We start from the raw sequence: 19,175 nt of genomic DNA on the forward strand, positions 1-19,175 counted from the left end.
GCACACTGAGGAAAAAGGGCATACACATGGTAAAGTTTATTAGCTACTCAAGAAAACATAGAGTTAAGGAGCAAACTGAATGGTGTAAATAACACTTAAAAGGCAAAATAAATATGCAATCAATGGGCTATATAGAAATTAAGGAATTTGTAGAATGGACTAAGAGCTTGAATATATATTAGTATACAAGTATAAAAATAATGGGTGGGGAAGATACAATGAAACTGACTAAACCTGACAATAGTCAAGACTTCCTTGCACAACCCTGAGTTTATTATATGTTCCTCATTTAGACAAGTGGGCCCTTCCTTTTCAGTAACAATTGACTCATTAAGCATTATACTTCAAAAACCAGGAAAAGAGAAAATAGAACGAGTGGGATTCTTGTGTTGCAGTGGTGCCTGGAACAAGCTTTGTGTCTTAGGACACAGTATAAATAGAGGCATTCTTCCTCATAGGTTAAGGAAAAGAATTCTCTAAGAAAGTGTCTGCGTGGGAACAGTACAAGCTTCTTCTTCTTCTTTTTTTTTTTTTTAGTTCTACAAATAACATTTCCCACATAAGTTCATTGCTTAGACATCGCTTTATCCAGTGTGGAAGACACAATTCTAAAAAAAATTTAAAAATTATGAGAATTAAGAAAGACCATCCCTTTCCATATCCTAATTATTATTAGAGTAAGTTTTAGGATCAAATCTCTGCATTGTGTGGTGTAGGGTTTGTTTGGTTATTTGTTTTGTTTTAATGTTAAAACCTTATTCCCTCTTCTGTGACCACAATTCCCTGTCCTTCCTGCTCTTCACACTTCTTCGTTTGAACTTCAACCACTCTCACTATCTTATGATACTTCTATTTTGTTCAACCTTATTAGGACTACTCCTGTGTTCACATCTTTCCTTACATAACCATCAATGCTGTATTCTTCTATTAATCACTCTCCTTCAAACTTTGCAAAGTTCTTTCATCCTCTTTTCTTTTGTGTTTCCAGACTTGGATTTACATAAACTTTCAGTTTCTCCATACTTACAGTTGGCAAGTCGGACAGCTGCAAGTAAAATTAAATGCAATATTCAATTTCAAATGGACTCAATAGCTCTAATTTTATTTGACTTGGGTTAATTTTATTTCCTGGTATGCAAATTTGCTATATAAAACCTGCTTGTTCTTAAATATCCTACCATCCTTTCAGATCATTCACTTTCAACAACTGACATTATCTCCTATAGAACATAGACCAGTGAAACTGGGTAGGAAAAAAACCTCAGTCTAATGACTGGCAACCCTATAATTATCTATTAAATATACCTATTTGTATTTATTTATTTCCTTTTTCTTATGAAGTGTATCACCTCCATTTCCCACTAAATTCTGTTTATTTTCTGTTTATTTTAGCTGATTTTTTTTTACCTTTTCTGTATCTTCAACATCTTTTTCTCTGCAACTGTATTTCCTTCAGTGAATTTATCTATGAACTTCTTTTTATTATTTTTTAATTTTTTAATTTATTTTAGCTACTACATCCTGTATATCAGACAATATCAAAGATTGACACTATTTCCTGAAATCTCCATATAATGTTTAATGTTCTTGTTTGTTTTTGTTCTTTTTTTTTTGTGGTAGTTTTTGTTTGTTTGGTATTGGGAATTGAACCAGGGCACTATATTATGGAGATTCAACCCCACAATTCTTTATTGTAAATTCAGAGACAGAGTCTGCTAAATTACTGAGGCTGTGCTTAGATTTGTGATCCTCCTGCCTCAGCCTCCCAAGTAACTGGGCTTACAGGCATATGCTATTACACCTAGATCCATACAAATCTTCATGATATTCAAGAACCTCATATACTTCCAAAAAGGGCCACAATTGAGATTGAAAGAAGGTGATATTAACAAGGAAACCCAAAACTGGTGACCAGTTTGGGGTTTCCTTGTTAATATCATATATAAAGCCATCTAAATAATGAATCACTAAATTTACCTTTATATTACAAACGACTAGACTATGTAGAAGTATCTGGTTTGTTTGAAAGTGGTGGTCACAGTTTGGTTCCCAGATTGGCAGAATAACTTAGTTTAAATAAATAGTTAAAATCAATACTAAAATAATTTTAAAATGTCACCACATTTTAGGTAGTTGATTAAATTGAAGAGAGTACATGGGTAACTCCCAAATAAATAGGTAGCTAGAAATTTTGTGTATAGTAGGAAAAATATTTAGTTCATAAAGAATAGAAACTATGTTATGTTAATTTATGAGGGGATTTAAGTGTGTTGTTTTACAAAATCAGAGAAAATAATCCAGATATTCTATTTATATCATGGAACATGAAACAATGGTTTGATCTGAAAAGTTGACAAATTTGTTTTGTTTTCTTTTTGTATGAGTAGGAAGCAAACTCTATGTACTACAATTCAATTCACCTTCCTTTCTTTTCAGCTTGTTTTTTGAGCTTAAGTCTTATCTTTAAATTGCCTTGCCACTGTACAAAAAGTATTATTACACCATTTATACAAAACTGTGTTTAGTATTGTTTGTGTGTAGCAAACTTGGTTTCCCAACTATAACCAACAACACTTGTACTGGATCTTAAAATAATTACAGTGTCACAAAATGTATCTTTACAAAATCATAAGATTTCACAGAGAAAGGCACAGAAAAAATGTACTTTATTTTTATATCTCCAACTGAGAAGTATGGTGTTAAATCAAAAATGACTTTTGATAAAGCCCATTTAATTTAGGGGAAAAAATTATATATTCATATATATATACTCATCTTGTAGTTAGTACCAAGATAAATTCACAGTATTACTACTTTTCCAGGTGTAAATTAAGTGATTAACTTGAAGCATATAAATTGAGTGATATGTGAATGTGTATGTGTGTGTATAATATTAACATATTTTAAATTTCTTCTACAAGAGGGAGTTGATTTAAGAAAACAGAGGTTTAAAACAGAAATCAAAAGAACATTAGATTTTAAAATAATTTTCTTGAATAAATAGATAATAAATGGTGACTTTAATTCAAGATGAAGTGCGAAATAAAGTAAGTTGTGTATATTTTCAATGGTATTACTAAGATTGTGCAAGTAATAATATAAAATGAATACTTACATTGATAATCTGTTCACAAATTTTAAGTTATGAGTTGTTATTAATAATATTACTGGCATTTGAGTATATATACGTGAGGATAGATTGGATGAATCATGTTGCTGGAGCAATGATTAACATGAGCTATTGGTATTTAGCTCTGATGTTTCTGTAACTTTAGAAAAATGTAAAACTTGCATATATCACACACACTTCCACTGTAGGTAGTTAAAAGATGCAATTATGTAACATAGTATCCCAAATTTTACTCTTCAGAAACTATGCAAACAGATGTTATGTATTACTTTTTGTCCTCACTTAAATAGAGATGTTCAATTCCTGACCATAGTCCCTCAGAACTTGTTTGTTTGGAAACATGATCTTTATAGAGGTAAATCAGAAAAAATGGAAGAAATTAGGTTGACCATTAACCAAAATGACTGATGTCCTTTTATCCAAAAGGGGACATTCAAGCACATAAGAAAGCAGATGGAAATTAGAATTATGATGCCACAAACCAAGGGCTATTTGGGTTCAAAAGCTGGAAGATGTAAAGAAGGATCCTATCTCTACAGGTTTCGGATGGAACACAGGCCTGCCAATATCTTGATGTCAGATTTCTAGCCTTCAGGACTCTGAGAAAATGCATTTCTGTTCCTCTAAGCCATGCCATTTGTTATGGCATCCCTGGAAAACTAATTACAATATGTATTGAGATGATAAGAAAATAGTTTCATTGTTAACACAGAGTAAGAGGGTATGCATTTCACTTAAACCAAGGGAAGTAAAGGGTATCTTAATTACCTGACTGTATTTTTGTTTTCATGCTTCTCTGAGGAAACTACAAAGTTAAGTATTTTCTAAAAAATTTGTTGGCAGAGGAAACATTTTCCTCATTGATCATGTCACATAACTACTGCTCTGTGGAACCTCTTTTGGTAAATGTAGGCATAGTGTGTCTGAATAATCACCAAAATACTTAGAAAACTGAAAATTAATTATTTTCCCCAAATTAAGACACGATGCAGTTCTTCTAAAACTGGTTGTTATTTTCCATAACTTATTTCAATTTTGGTTAAGTGTGTGCAGAAGAACAGTTCAAGATGACTTGGTATTGGTTCAGTTATCTGAACCATGCAGTGTCCTGAGCAATGGGAGTTCAGATCAGCCTTTGGTGGTGAACTAGTGCCCAAGTCCTCAGTAGGGAACTTCTGGAGAGGCACAGGGGAACCCATATGCCTTCGGGCAGTCTGCAACCTTCAGGTTTAGGAGCAGTGAACTCAGGAGCTGGAACAATCCATTCACCCTAAAATTCCTTCTTTTTTAAAAGGAGAGAGAGAGAGAGAGAGAGAGAGAGAGAGAATTTTTTTAATATTTATTTTTTAGTTTTCGGTGGAAACAACATCTTTATTTTATTTTTATGTGGTGCTGAGGATCAAACCCAGCGCCCCATGCATGCCAGGCGAGTGCGCTACCGCTTAAGCCACATCCCCAGATCCCTGAAATTCCTTCCTGTTCACAGATTTTTTAGCAGTAGCTTGCTCTTCCTTTTCAATCTCTGTGGAAATAGAGATCAGACATGACCTCCCATGGATGTTCACAGGAGATATTGATGTACACGCACAGAATTTCTCAGACCAGCATCCCCCACATCAGACCCACAGAGTGATCTCCCTTGCTGTTCCAAGGAATTGCAATGTCAACATAGCACAGAGGAGAATCTGGGTTAAAAAGAGCAATAACAGATAGAGGAAATGTAAGAGGGTTCAAGGACAACCCTGGGATCAGTAACCCTCAGAAAATGGAGCTCTGGAAGACTGCCTGAATCTGGTTGTTGAAGATTCCAGGAGGGAAGGATCCAGCAATAGGAGTGGGTCCAGTGGCAGTAGCAAACTTCAGTGCAACCGACTGGCCAGTATTCCTGGAAGCTATGAAAGAGACCTCAGCATGGTTTTCAATAGCAACAAGGCAGGAAAAGCTTCTCTCAGGTCCTCTTCAAATTTATGGTGCAAGTGTCATCACTTTTTCTTTTGTAGATATATTGTTCCATCTGGAAATCAGGTTGCAGCTATTGAAATGGGTTCCCACTACAGGGAATTGAGGACATATACTCCTCCTTCATTTGTAGAACCTCAAGGACTTCAGACATTGTGACAGTTCCCTTGATGTTACCATGGAAATCAAGAACAACCACCTATAGACCCTTTTCTGGGTAGCACGGAAAGGTGCTTTAATGCTGCTTCCCTGAAAGCAAGACCTTTCTGTAGGTGTCTATTGTGTTCTTCAGGGTGAGTTTCAGTCTGTAAAATTTTCCTTGCAAGCAATTTACAAAACCAGATGCTCAGATTATTAAGAACAGCTGCGAGAACACAAGACAACATTACTTTCAAGAATCTTCCTGCCAGGTAAACATAAAACAACACAGAATGCAACAATTCAGATATTTGGTTGGCCAAGATTGACACATGAATCACTCCTTGTATATTACATAGAATAAGCAAAATAGCCACAGCTTTATATTTTAAACTGAAAATGATTTTAAAAGCTTACTTCTTAAAACAGTTCTATAATTATGTATCCATAGTACACCTCACTCTAATGTGCAAGATTTGATTTTCAATTTTATATAGTTACCCTATGTTTATTTTATCGTGTTTATTATTTGACCTGATAGAAATATTATTTCTTTATTAAATCCATACCCTCTTCTAACTACTGCTCTAAATGAGTGCTAGCCCATGGAACATGAATAGTAGGGTAGCAAACCAATGCAAGCTAAGCCCTTGAAAAGGTACCCAGAATGTTCTTACAGAGAGATTACTCAGGAAGATTTTGTACAATGTGTGTGGAAATAACTGATTCACATTGTGTAGAAGGAGAATCCTTGAATCATTATTTGGGGAAGAACTTTTGACTTAGGACACATTTATCAAACTATTACTTATGGAAAGTTAATTCACTAATAGCTTAGGTATCTTTATTGTTGTAGATTTTGTTACTTTAAAACCATTGTCCTTTATTGTGATAATCCAAGTCCTATTTAAAATTTTTTTTGTTTCTAAAGTCATTTCTTAAAATTTTCTATTCATAATGTGTACTGAACGTGTACATGTGTCATCTAAATCCTCACAGGCAAAATAATAAGCAAAACAAAAAAATATTCCTGAAATTTCTATTCACTGGGGTTTGGTGTAGCTGTTTGGTTATAACAAGGCAAATTAGCATATAAAATACATAGGGACTAAGTGCTGTAAATATAGTAGAAAACTAAAACAGGTCACTCTTCAGGCAATAAAGCTGAAAGGAAATATTACATTTTTTTAAAAAAAAGACTTTTAAAACAAATCAGTCACAGAAACTATGAGACGGGAAGGAAAACACTTGAACATCTTGAGAAAAACCATGTGAATGATTAAATATCATGGGCAAAATTCCTAAGGAATTATGTCTAATGTGCCCAAGGGCCAGCAAAGTTCTATACAGAGGTGTAACAGTGATGGTGGTTAGGATCTGAGAGGGAAGCCATGAGAACTAGGAATTCCAGGACCCCCTAAGCCATTGCTGCTTCAAGGGAATGGCCTTTAGTCAGTAAAATGAGAATCCACAGGATCTTTGAGAAGGAAAATTCACATTTATCTTATTGTTTCCAGAGGACTTTGACTGCTTTTTTTGAGGTTAGGCCGGTAAGGTAAAAGAATAAATCATATAAATTCAAGGAAACATTCACACAGGAAAGAGATGGTTGTGACTTGGGCCAAGATCTCAACAGTTAATATGAACATTAGGTGGTCATATTCCAAATATGTTTTGGAGATAGAGGTATTAGGATTTTCCTAGTTCTCATATGGTATAGGTGAGTAAAAGAGCCACTTGTTATTCTGTAAAGTGGCCTGAGTAGCTGGAAGTACGGTGTTGTGATATGCTGAATGAATCAAACTGAGAGAAAATAACGTTTGGTAGGGAACAATTGGGAGTTCAGTTTTGAGCATGTCAGTTCTGTATCATCTGTCAGAAATACAACTGATACAGTACAAGGCCATTGTAATTGTGAAACAAGTGTATAAGGGGTAAGCTGGACCAAAAAATATAAATTTGGAAGGTTTATGTACCAAGATATTTAAAAATATGTGACCAAGCTGTGTGAAGTGAGTTTTAGGTGCAAAAGTAGAAGATGAAGGTATAATAAACCTACCCAGTATATTTGACGCATAGAGTAGATATTTTTAATATCTACTCCTTTATACAATAAAATTATTTTCAGTACAAATGATAAAGTGAAATAAATAAAACCAATGTACAGACATTTTATTCAGAGACTATTAAATTTTTATTTTACTGAATGTATAATATATATCTATGAATGAATTAAATTTTGTTATTAATACATATATATACATATGTGTATATATTCATATACATATACATATATTCATATATATGTATATATATTCCATTTTTTCAGATTGTGGCTTTATTTACAGATTGGTTATATATATTATATATATATTATATATAATATATATATATTATGTATAATATATATTATCTATGCATATGTAATACATTTAAAACAAATTCATTAATGTGGGTCTTAATTCAATATAAATGGCATCCTTATATAAAGTAGAAATTTGAACACAGAGATAGATTAAAAAGAGAGGATAATCTGAAGAGTCACTGGGTGTCATAAGGAGAGAACTGTCATATACAAGCCAACAGGAGAGGCCTGGAACAGACTGTGCTCACAGCCATCATATGCACAAACCCTTCCAAAACCTTGACTTTGGCCTTCCAGCTTCCATCACTATAAGACAATGAATTTCTGTTTTTTGAGTCAACCAGTATAAATTTTAAAAAGCAAATAAAAATTGTGTAGCACATATTTAATAAAATAGTATATTTTTAACAATCTGATGTTTAAAAAGGCTAGATATATGGATCCATCACAATCATTTATAATACTATGGCAGTTTCTGTTTTCTTACTTCATTCTTTATTTTTACAATTTTTTGAAGACAAATGGACTAAATTCCAATATTAAAGATATTGTTCATTTTTGGTAGATATAAAACTGATATGTCACAAACAAACCCATTATACATTATAAAGTGCTCTTTATTTCACTGTTTTGTATTCTACATACACACATACCCCCTCACACACACACACACACTCCACATTTTACATAAAATGACATAATTGAAGTGACTCATAATAATATATTTCTAAATCTTTACAGTCACTGGTGCATCACTCTGATTTGAGTCTCTTGTTTAAAAGCAATATCCCCAGAGGCTGGAAGTACAAACCACTCTAGAAAGTGGAGCTCGAACCATTTTGAGTTGTCACAAACTTATTCCAAGAAATAAAGCTTCTAGCGGGGAGTTTCTTCAAAATAAATTTGTAAAATTCTATAGGAGTTGGGCTGGGGATGTAGCTCAAGTGGTAGTTTGCTCGCCTGGCATGCATGCGGCCCAGGTTCGATCCTCAGCACCACATACAAACAAAGATGTTGTGTCCGCCGAAAACTAAAAAATAAATATTAAAAAAAAATTCTCTCTCTTTAAAAAAAATTCTATAGGATTTATAGTAATTAAAAATCAGTGTGACAAATTATCTTTTTATTTTTGGAAGAAGTATTGCTGGCAAATGATAAAATACAAACAGCATTTTAGTAACTTGTATTTTCATTTTTAACTTCTCTACAAACAATAATCTATAGCTTTTTGACTGTGCCTGGAGCAAACACCTACTCTTGGAAAGCAGAGGTGAGGTGTTATGAAAGTCAAATGAAGAGATTACCTAAAGAAGAGGTTGAAATCAGTTCTGTCAAATTCTTCTGCTGGTTAATTATAAAGAAATCTAAGATGAGCACTGAGAATTACTTGTGGTGATTGACAATAAGGAAGTCACTGGTGACCTTGACCAGGGCAGGTTATGTAGATGGAATATGAGAAAGCTAGACCAAAGAAGGTTTAAGAGTATGAAAAAAAATAATAATGCAGATTTGTGAGTATAGAAAACATCTGAGGAAATCATGCTCTAAAGGAAAGAAAAGAAATCCTATAGTAGGAGAAGATGTAGAGTGGGGAAATACATGGGAAATACCATGTTTCCATGTTCTCGGAAAATCAAGCAGCAAAGTTTAAACAGGGAGGGGATCCTCCACAACAGAAGGAAGAGTGTACAATTTTAGATTAAGTGATGGATCTATCAGACCAATGGATTGAATTGAGTTAGCAAAGTCGGGTTTAACCAAATTCAAGCTTTTGCCAATGGAAGTAATTGGGTAAAAGAGGTAAAAAGGAATAAGGAGATATTCTTGAAAAGTGGAATATATGAGTGAGAGACAATGAAAATGTGGTATCCATGAACAAATAGTCTGCAGCATTATACTTACTTAAAATATTTGTATATAGTTGAAGATTTGAATAAGTTAAAGTAAGTGTCTAAGAATTACATGATGTATTATTCATATGGAAATATAAATATACAGGTCTTCTCTATAATGAACACTTTGTATGGGAAAGATTCAGCATTAAAATTGTGAAATGGGGTTTGCTTTAAGAAGAAAGGGCTACAAAAGTTAATCTCTTCTTTTAAAATCGTTATGTAGCAAAGGACCATTAAAGCATTTATTTAAATAATTAACAAAAAGTCTAGTGCATCTCAGTAACTATGTTAAGCATAGGAGACAAAAAGGTAAGAATTTTTTACTGCATATGAAATAAATTGGCCTTACGCTTTAAGTAGAAAGTACTAAAATAACCAACTATACTAGGTGATATGAGAGCACAAAGAAGAAACAGTCCAAAGTATCAGATTTACAGCATTTAAAGAGAAAGTCCTGGAGAAATCCAGGTGTGGTCAATTGGAGCAGGCAGAGAAGAATGACAATATTCCAAGAAGAGGAACATCGTGGGTGAAACCATGCAACTGTGAAAACACATGATGAATACAGGTAACAACTTCAGTGTGCATGGTGGGTACAACACTCATGGCTGAACAGTGTGACAGGAAACCAGCCAGAATGATAAGACCCAGTGGTTATCTATGCACAAATCAGAGAAACCAGTTTGTATCAGGAGGTGATAGATTATTCCTTTCTTATGTCCTATAAAATGGGCCAACACACACCACAAAGATAGGAAAATATTTCTTCTGGAAAAAAAAAAGTTTAATCATCTCCATTTAAAAGGAAAATAAAAATACAACAGATGTCATAACATGAATATTATTTTTTGTGAAATTGCAACAAACAAATAGAATTTCACTCTTCTGAAAACAGGAGGCCACATACTGAGTTCTTAGAAATTGTAAGGCTTACGAATTTGTTGCTAGGAGCTGTAAAATAACCTTCAAATTTCCTGATTCCACTGATGAAAGGTCAGGGTCTGTCAGCATGTTCTCCATCCAGCTGAGAAAGGCAGAATTGAAACATCCCTAATATGCTGGAAATAAAGGCAATGTCCTGATTTTACCTGCTGGCAGCCAAAGTCCTCCAGTAGATTGGTGTTTGTCTTCTCTTGGGAAATCACCAGAATGCAACTGCCCTCATCAATGTTCCTTTCCTGCTCCTCTTTCCTACTGCCATGGCTTAGTGACAGGCCTCCTGAAAGATGGTAATGTAACAGGACTGTTACAGAATTAAAGTCCAGGCTGTTTCAGCCAAGCAATATATTCAGTTAGATGTCCTGCCTGCTTCAGTAAAATAACTTGGAAACAAAACATTGATGTTATAGAAAACAGTCTAAAAATTGGTAGGTCAAGAAGCCACGGTGATTAACTTTGCTAATGTAATATTCCATTAAAAAGTATATGGAAATATGGTTAACATTTCTTAATATCCAGTACATAAAGAGACTATTTATCTTATAACAATAATAATGCAATTATTATCCTACTAACAATGATTCAATATATACTTTGGGGTTTTAAAAGGGATACTCTTTTCAAAGTGTCACTTATTAATTGTAAAGTCATACTGGAGCAGAAAAACAGTAGAAAAGAAGCTCTAGTTTTTAACACTATGCTCTTAATAAAAGTTAATAACTTCAGTGACTTAATATCTGAAATGCTGAATACGTTCTGAAGATTAATTTTATTTAAATGTATTCTTTAATCATAAATAAGGCTCATTAGGCATTCACACTTTAGAACATGTTCTGTTATTGTTTTTTTTTGTTTCAACTCTTTATGGTAGTCCTGGGAAACAGGAATAATTTCTAATCATTTTTCCATATTCTTGTATCTGAAGCTAAAATCCTGAGAATGACTCTTCAAAATGCCTCTCACTCTGAAAACATTTCAGATTTTAAGGGATATATATAAACCGAAGACAATGGTTAGGTCTCCAGATATCTTCAAATACTTCTTGACTTCTTGAGTCCCATACATTCATTTTGTAGATTCAGCACTTGCAGAAAAATGTTAAATTTCCAGCATATGTCTTCTTTTTTTAATTGGCCTTTTGTCAGTCCTTTGGAGAATTACACTGTGGCTTCTCTCATGAAGTTAGAAATGTGAATATAAGTTGGAAATATATACGTCCCCTAAAAGTTAAACTATAAAAATTATATGTTAACATCCAAAGAAATCATCTTAAGGAAACAAATCATCTTAAGGAATAAAAATTAACTTTTTTTGTTGAATTGACACAACTGATGGGAAATAATGGAGTTGTGCTAATCATTTTTCTGAATACTTAACAAAAACAACTTAGAGAAGGAAAAAGTTATATTTTTTTTAAAGAGAGAGAGAGAGAGAATTTTAATTTTTTTTTTTTTTAGTTTTCGGCAGACACAACATCTTTGTTTGTATGTGGTGCTGAGGATCGAACCCGGGCCGCACGCATGCCAGGCGAGCAAGCTACCGCTTGAGCCACATCCCCAGCCGAAGAAAAATTTATTTTGGACTCATGGTTTCAGTGGTTCAGTCCATGGGCAGCATCCTCCATTGCTCTAGGCCCAAGATGAGGCAGAATATCACCATGGAAGGGCATAGTGAAGGAAAGCCTCTAGGCACCAAATAGATGAAAGTAGAAAGAGAAAAGAATCTCGACCAGATATACTCAGTTACCTAGGTATGGGTTTGTTATTCAGCATGCCCCACCTACTTAGAGTTGCCACTAAGCAGTCCATTCAAATTTTAATTCATTAAATTAATCCATTGATTAATAATTTCTTCTGATTGATCATTGATGAGGTTACAGTTCTCATAATGCACTCATGTCCTAAAAGCCCTACTTCTGAACCTTGCTTACCCCTGTGGATGATGTTTTCAACAAAAGTTTTTTTGGGAAATTCCAGATTCAAACCATAACAGGGGTAATGGAGAGAGGTTGGGTAAGCTGATCAAGCTTGTACTTTAGAGCAAGAAAAAAGTCAAAGACTTCAGCAAAAGTAAACCACAGACTAAGATAAATAATCAAATAAATAATCCATACTATATGAGGCCTTCTTAAGGCAATATTTCAGACTTTTCTAGCAATTGTGTGCATGATTTCAGTTTTTTAATTGTTCATGCAAACAGCTGGCTTCATATGTTCATTTAAAATAAAAAAAGTATTATGGTTTTGTGGAGAAATAGCCAAATTATATCAGTTATGAAAATTTCATTAGAAAACTATTAGTGAAAGGAAAAACTATATTTTATACAAATTGAAAGATGTTAAATTGTCACCAACTACCCACATAATGCAAAATATTTCTAGTACTATCAGTGATCAAATAATTCAAGATTTAAAAATCTTTATATTTTACCTTTAGATGAGTTGTAAAAGACAATACATACTGATCAATTAATGGTTCGGTTACATCCTTTTAAGGCCTTCCAAATTTTCAAAGAAATGCCCATTTTTGGACTATAAAATTTTATTTGTAACATACATCATTTTCAAATAATTTATATATGCCAACTACAACTTTCTGATAGCTGAAATATGGCATGGTGGTACACACCCAGTGACTCTGGAGGCTGAAACAGGAGGATCACAAGTCCAAAACCAGCCTTTGAAACTTAGCAAGACCTCTTTCACATGATTTTAAAAAGAAACAAAGAAAGACTGGGGATATAGCTCAGAGGTAAAGCACCTCTAGGTTAAAACTCTAGTCCCAGACCACCCAACCCAAATCTGGATTTAAAGAGTATGTTCCAGTTCTGACGGATTTTTCAGCTCACTGTCTGATACTGCACTTTGTATCACTGAGAGAATATGAATTTACACACCCAAAAATGGAATTAACTGTGACTCATCTGAGCCCAACAAATACTGAAATATAAAAAACACTGTTGAGCCAGTTATGGTGGTGCATGCCTGTAATCCCAGAGGCTTGGGAGGTTGAGGCAGAAGGATAACAAGATCAATGCCAGCTTCAGCAAAGCAAGGTACTAACCAATTCAGAGAGACCCTATCTCTAAATACAAAATATAAAGTATGGCTGGGGAGTGTGGCTTAGTGGTTGAGTGTCCCGAGTTCAATCCCCAGTATGGGACCCACAAAAAAACACTGTTAAAACTGAAACTATGTTGTGTTAGCTAGGTTTCTGTTGTTGTGGCAAATGCTTGAGAAAATGAACTTAAAGCGGGAAAGATTGTTTGGCTTATGATTTCAGAGATTCCCTTCCATGGCCAGATGGTTGTATTACTTTTAGGTCTGTGTCGAGGCAGACCATCAGACAGGAGCAGGTGGGGCCAGAAAAATAGAGAAAAAAGAAGATTAATTTTATACAAAACATCATTTCCAAATCTTACTAAACTATGAATCCCTAAATGGATTAATCTATTCATGGGATCAGAGCCCTATGATACAATCACATCCCAAAAATCACATCTCTGAACATTACGACGTTGGAAAGAAAGCCTTCAACACATGAGCTTTTGGGGGACATTTCAGATCCAACAATAACATACATATTACAGATAGGATTCTATGCATTTGTCTAGTGTGAATCAATATTCAAAGAATTTTTATCGTAATCCACAAAATCGTACACTATGGCTGCAAAAAAATTCTGTACTTTGTAGATATTGGTATTGATAAAAGTTTCAGTTGCTCATTTCTTTGAATTTCATGCATATATCCCTTTGAAGTTAATGCATGTAACACCAAGCTGATAAAAGAATAAGAGAAGTTGTGTGATTTGAGCATATGTAGTTTTCAAAAGGATATGCTTCTGTTTCAAACAAATTATGCTGAAAAGGAAACAAGATTTATCAATAGAATACAGCTTTTGCAATAAAGAGTATTTTTTTCATGCTTGGCTCACTTTTTAGAAAATTGACATAAATTTGGAAAATATTTAAATTCAGATGCTCCTACTATTTTAACTCTACATCTTATGATTTCTATATAGAGTATATTTGTAATATAAATTTAGAGTCTGAATTATGATATATCATAGGTATAAAATGTTTTATCTTCTCTCCCCATTTGAACCGTTTTTCTCTGTTTCCCTGATGTTCAGAGCTGAACACCTTTATTCTACCATGTCTTTCCACCAACATGTTTTGCTTCACCCCATGAAAAGGATGATCATGGATTCAAACCTCTGAAGCCATTAGCCAAAATAAATCTTTCTTCTTCTAAGTTATTCTTGTTAGATATTTTGGTTACAGCAATGAAAAGGTGTCTTTGTGCATTCGGTTTACATTACAATTGTATTAAGAAACACTGATATAGAATACCACTCTCTCTTCCATCTATTTTGTTACTGTGAATCCATTATATAAACTTTACATGTTTCAGCTAAATTTTTACATTATTGAGCCTATTATTTACAAATAAAATAGAAGCTCATAAATGTCAAGTTTATATATATATATATATATATATATATATATATATATATATATATATATATACACTGTGCTCATTCCAAATATATTTGTTGAATTGATTTGGATAGTAGATGTGTTTATCAGATAGTAGCAGAAGTTTGCAAAAAGGAAGAAGGGAGTAAAATTTTATTTTAGATGCAGAAGTCGTACCCATGCTTAGTAGAGACAATGTCTGGTCATCAAAATCTGATTGCATCAGGGTCCTCATTTAATAATTAAATAAATATTTATTAAACTCTATCATGTTCCCAATACTGAATTAATTAAATGTTCCATACCATATAATGTCACTCCTCAAAAATTTCATCTTGCAATAGAGGAAACTCACAAATGTCAAAGTAAATTCAATGCAGTTTGATAAAGCCATTTTGAGAGTATGCCAAAGACACTATTAAATCTCACACATAAACCCACAGATGGAAACTAATTTGTTCTGAACATCATAAATTCAGAACCTTGGGAACACCTGATTTAAGTACAGACAAAAAACTAATCACCCAAGAAGAAGGCTAAGAAGAATGGACCATTAGGATGGAAGAAAATATGCAGCCTGTTGGGAAAGCCAGAGGAGCCACTGCTGACGCTAGGCCAAGTATTATATAAATTAAAGTCTTCACATTAGACAAAACAATGAAGATTATCGATGTTACTACAACAGATTGTACAGATGACATCTACAGAGTTGGTTGGCAGTAGATTGAGAAGAAATGAAGAAAAATATAAAATTGCAGACAATGATTAAGGATAACTTCATCACAAGACTAAAATGAGAGAGGAGAAAGCACTAATTCGAATGGGGCACGGGGTTTGCTAAAGACTTTCATAAGGTAACATTTTAACTGCTGAAGGGAAAGAGTCAGCAAAATATATCATGAATAAACAGAAATGAAAAAAAATTAAGCTCATGGAACAAAATTTTGGTGGAATTTGAACATTTTGATATCTAAACATTCTGGTCAGAAAAGAATGTAGGGGGAAAATACAGAAGTTTGAAAGTAGATAATATTTAAATTTTAAAAAATATACTTGTTCATGGACAGAATGCCTCTACTTTATTTATTTATTTATTTATTTATTTATTTATTTATTTATTTTTTTACTGTTGGTTGTTCAAAACATTACATAGTTCTTGATATATCATATTTCACATTTTGATTCAAGCGGGTTATGAACTCCCATTTTACCCCGTATACAGCTTGCAGAATCACATCAGTTATACTTCATTGCTTTACATATTGATAAACTCATGTCTGTTGTATTCTGCTGCCTTTCCTATCCTCTACTATCCCCCCTCCCCTCCCCTCCCCTCCCCTCTTCTCTTTCTACCCCCACTACTGTAATTCATTCCTCCCCCTTGTACTGTTTTTCCCTTTCCCCTCACTTCCTCTTGTATGTAATTTTGTATAACCCTGAGGGTCTCCTTCCATTTCCATGCAATTTCCCTTCTCTCTCCCTTTCCCTCCCACCTCTCATCCTTGTTTAATGTTGGTCTTCTTCTCATGCTCTTCTTCCCTAGTCTGTTCTTAGTTACTTTCCTTATATCAAAGAAGACATTTGGCATTTGTTTTTTAGGGCTTGACTAGCTTCGCTTAGCATAATCTGCTCTAATGCCATCCATTTCCCACCAAATTCTATGATTTTGTCATTTTTTACTGCAGAGTAATACTCCATTGTGTATAAATGCCACATTTTTTTTTATCCATTTGTCTATTGAAGGGCATCTAGGTTGATTCCACAGTCTTGCTATTGTGAATTGTGCTGCTATGAACATCGATGTAGCAGTGTCCTTGTAGCATGCTCTTTTTAGGTCTTTAGGGAGTAGACCGAGAAGGGGAATGGCTGGGTCAAATGGTGGTTCCATTCCCAGCTTTCCAAGAAATCTCCATACTGCTTTCCAAATTGGCTGCACCAATTTGCAGTCCCACCAACAATGTACAAGTGTACCCTTTTCCCCACAACCTCGCCAGCACTTATTGTTGTTTGACTTCATAATGGCTGCCAATCTTACTGGAGTGAGATGGTATCTTAGGGTGGTTTTGATTTGCATTTGTCTGACTGCTAGAGATGGTGAGCATTTTTTCATGTACTTATTGATTGATTGTATGTCCTCCTCTGAGAAGTGTCTATTCAAGTCCTTGGCCCATTTGTTGATTGGGTTATTTGTTATCTTATTGTCTAATTTTCTGAGTTCTTTATATATTCTGGATATTAGGGCTCTATCTGAAGTGTGAGGAGTAAAGATTTGTTCCCAAGATGTAGGCTCCCTATTTACCTCTCTTATTGTTTCTTTTGCTGAGAAAAAACTTTTTAGTTTGAGTAAGTCCCATTTGTTGATTCTAGATGTTAACTCTTGTGCTATGGGTGTCCTATTGAGGAATTTGGAGCCCGACCCCACAGCATGTAGGTCGTAGCCAACTTTTTCTTCTATCAGATGCTGTGTCTCTGATTTGATATCAAGCTCCTTGATCCATTTTGAGTTAACTTTTGTGCTTGGCGAGAGAAAGGGATTCAGATTCATTTTGTTGCATATGGATTTCCAGTTTTCCCAGCACCATTTGTTGAAGATGTTATCCTTCCTCCATTGCATGCTTTTAGCCCCTTTATCAAATATAAGAAAGTTGTAGTTTTGTGGGTTGGTTTCTGTGTCCTCTATTCTGTACCATTGGTCCACCCGCCTGTTTTGGTACCAGTACCATGCTGTTTTTGTTACTAATGCTCTGTAGTATAGTTTGAGATCTGGAATCGCTATACCACCTGATTCACACTTCCTGCTTAGTATTGTTTTTGCTATTCTGGGTCTTTTATTCTTCCATATGAATTTCATGATTGCTTTCTCTACTTCTACAAGAAATGCCATTGGGATTTTGATTGGCATTGCATTAAACCTATAGAGAACTTTTGGTAATATCGCCATTTTGATGATGTTAGTTCTGCCTATCCATGAACAGGGTATGTTTTTCCATCTTCTAAGGTCTTCTTCAATTTCTCTTTTTAGGGTTCTGTAGTTTTCATTGTATAAGTCTTTCACCTCATTTGTTAGGTTGATTCCCAAGTATTTTATTCTTTTTGAGGATATTGTGAAAGGAGTGGTTGTCCTGTTTCCATTTCAGAGGATTTGTCGCTGATATACAGGAATGCCATTGATTTATGCGTGTTGATTTTATAACCTGCCACTTTGCTGAATTCATTTATTATCTCTAATAGTTTCTTTGTAGACCCTTTTGGGTCTTCTAGGTATAGGCTCATATCGTCTGCAAATAGTGATAATTTAAGTTTTTCTTTTCCTATTTTTATGCCTTTAATTTCCTTCGTCTGTCTAATTGCTCTGGCCAGTGTTTCGAGAACTATGTTGAACAGAAGTGGTGAAAGAGGGCATCCCTGTCTTGTACCAGATCTTAGAGGGAATGCCTTCAATTTTTCTCCATTCAGAATGATGCTAGCCTGAGGCTTAGCATAAATTGCTTTTACAATATTGAGGTATGTTCCTGTTATCCCTAGTTTTTCAAGAGTTTTGAACATAAAGGGATGCTGTACTTTGTCGAATGCTTTTTCCGCATCTATCGACATGATCATATGGTTCTTATTTTTAAGTCTATTGATGTGGTGAATAACATTTATTGATTTCCGTATATTGAACCAACCTTGCATACCAGGAATGAATCCTACTTGATCATGGTGCACAATTTTTTTGATATATTTTTGTATCTGATTCGCCAGAATTTTATTGAGGATTTTTGCGTCAAGGTTCATTAGAGATATTGGTCTGTAGTTTTCTTTCTTTGAAGTGTCTTTGTCTGGTTTCGGAATCAGGGTGATGTTAGCCTCGTAGAATGAATTTGGTAGTTCTCCCTCTTTTTCTATTTCCTGAAATAGCTTGAAAAGTATTGGTATTAGTTCCTCTTTAAAGGTTTTGTAAAACTCTGCTGTATACCCATCCAGTCCTGGGCTTTTCTTAGATGTAATCTTTTGATGGTTTCTTCTATTTCCTCAATTGATATTGGTCTGTTTAGGTTGTCTATATCCTCCTGACTCAATCTGGGCAGATTATATGACTTAAGAAATTTATTGATGCCTTCACTATCTTCTATTTTATTGGAGTATAAGGATTCAAAATAATTTCTGATTATCTTATGCATTTCTGAAGTGTCTGTTGTGATATTGCCTCTTTCATCCCGTATGCTGGTAATTTGAGTTCTCTCTCTTCTTCTCTTCGTTACCATGGCTAAGGGTCTGTCAATTTTAT

General features: G+C 34.2%; 1 pseudogene; it reads right to left on the reverse strand.

Moving 5' to 3' along the window:
- Positions 1 to 4,140: 4,140 nt before the first annotated feature.
- LOC144249323 (small ribosomal subunit protein uS2-like) lies at positions 4,141 to 15,086 on the reverse strand (annotated as a pseudogene).
- Between the last annotated feature and the right edge of the window lie 4,089 nt (positions 15,087 to 19,175).

Source organism: Urocitellus parryii, chromosome 11 (assembly GCF_045843805.1).
Source record: "Urocitellus parryii isolate mUroPar1 chromosome 11, mUroPar1.hap1, whole genome shotgun sequence".
NCBI classification, from domain to species: Eukaryota; Metazoa; Chordata; class Mammalia; order Rodentia; family Sciuridae; genus Urocitellus; species Urocitellus parryii.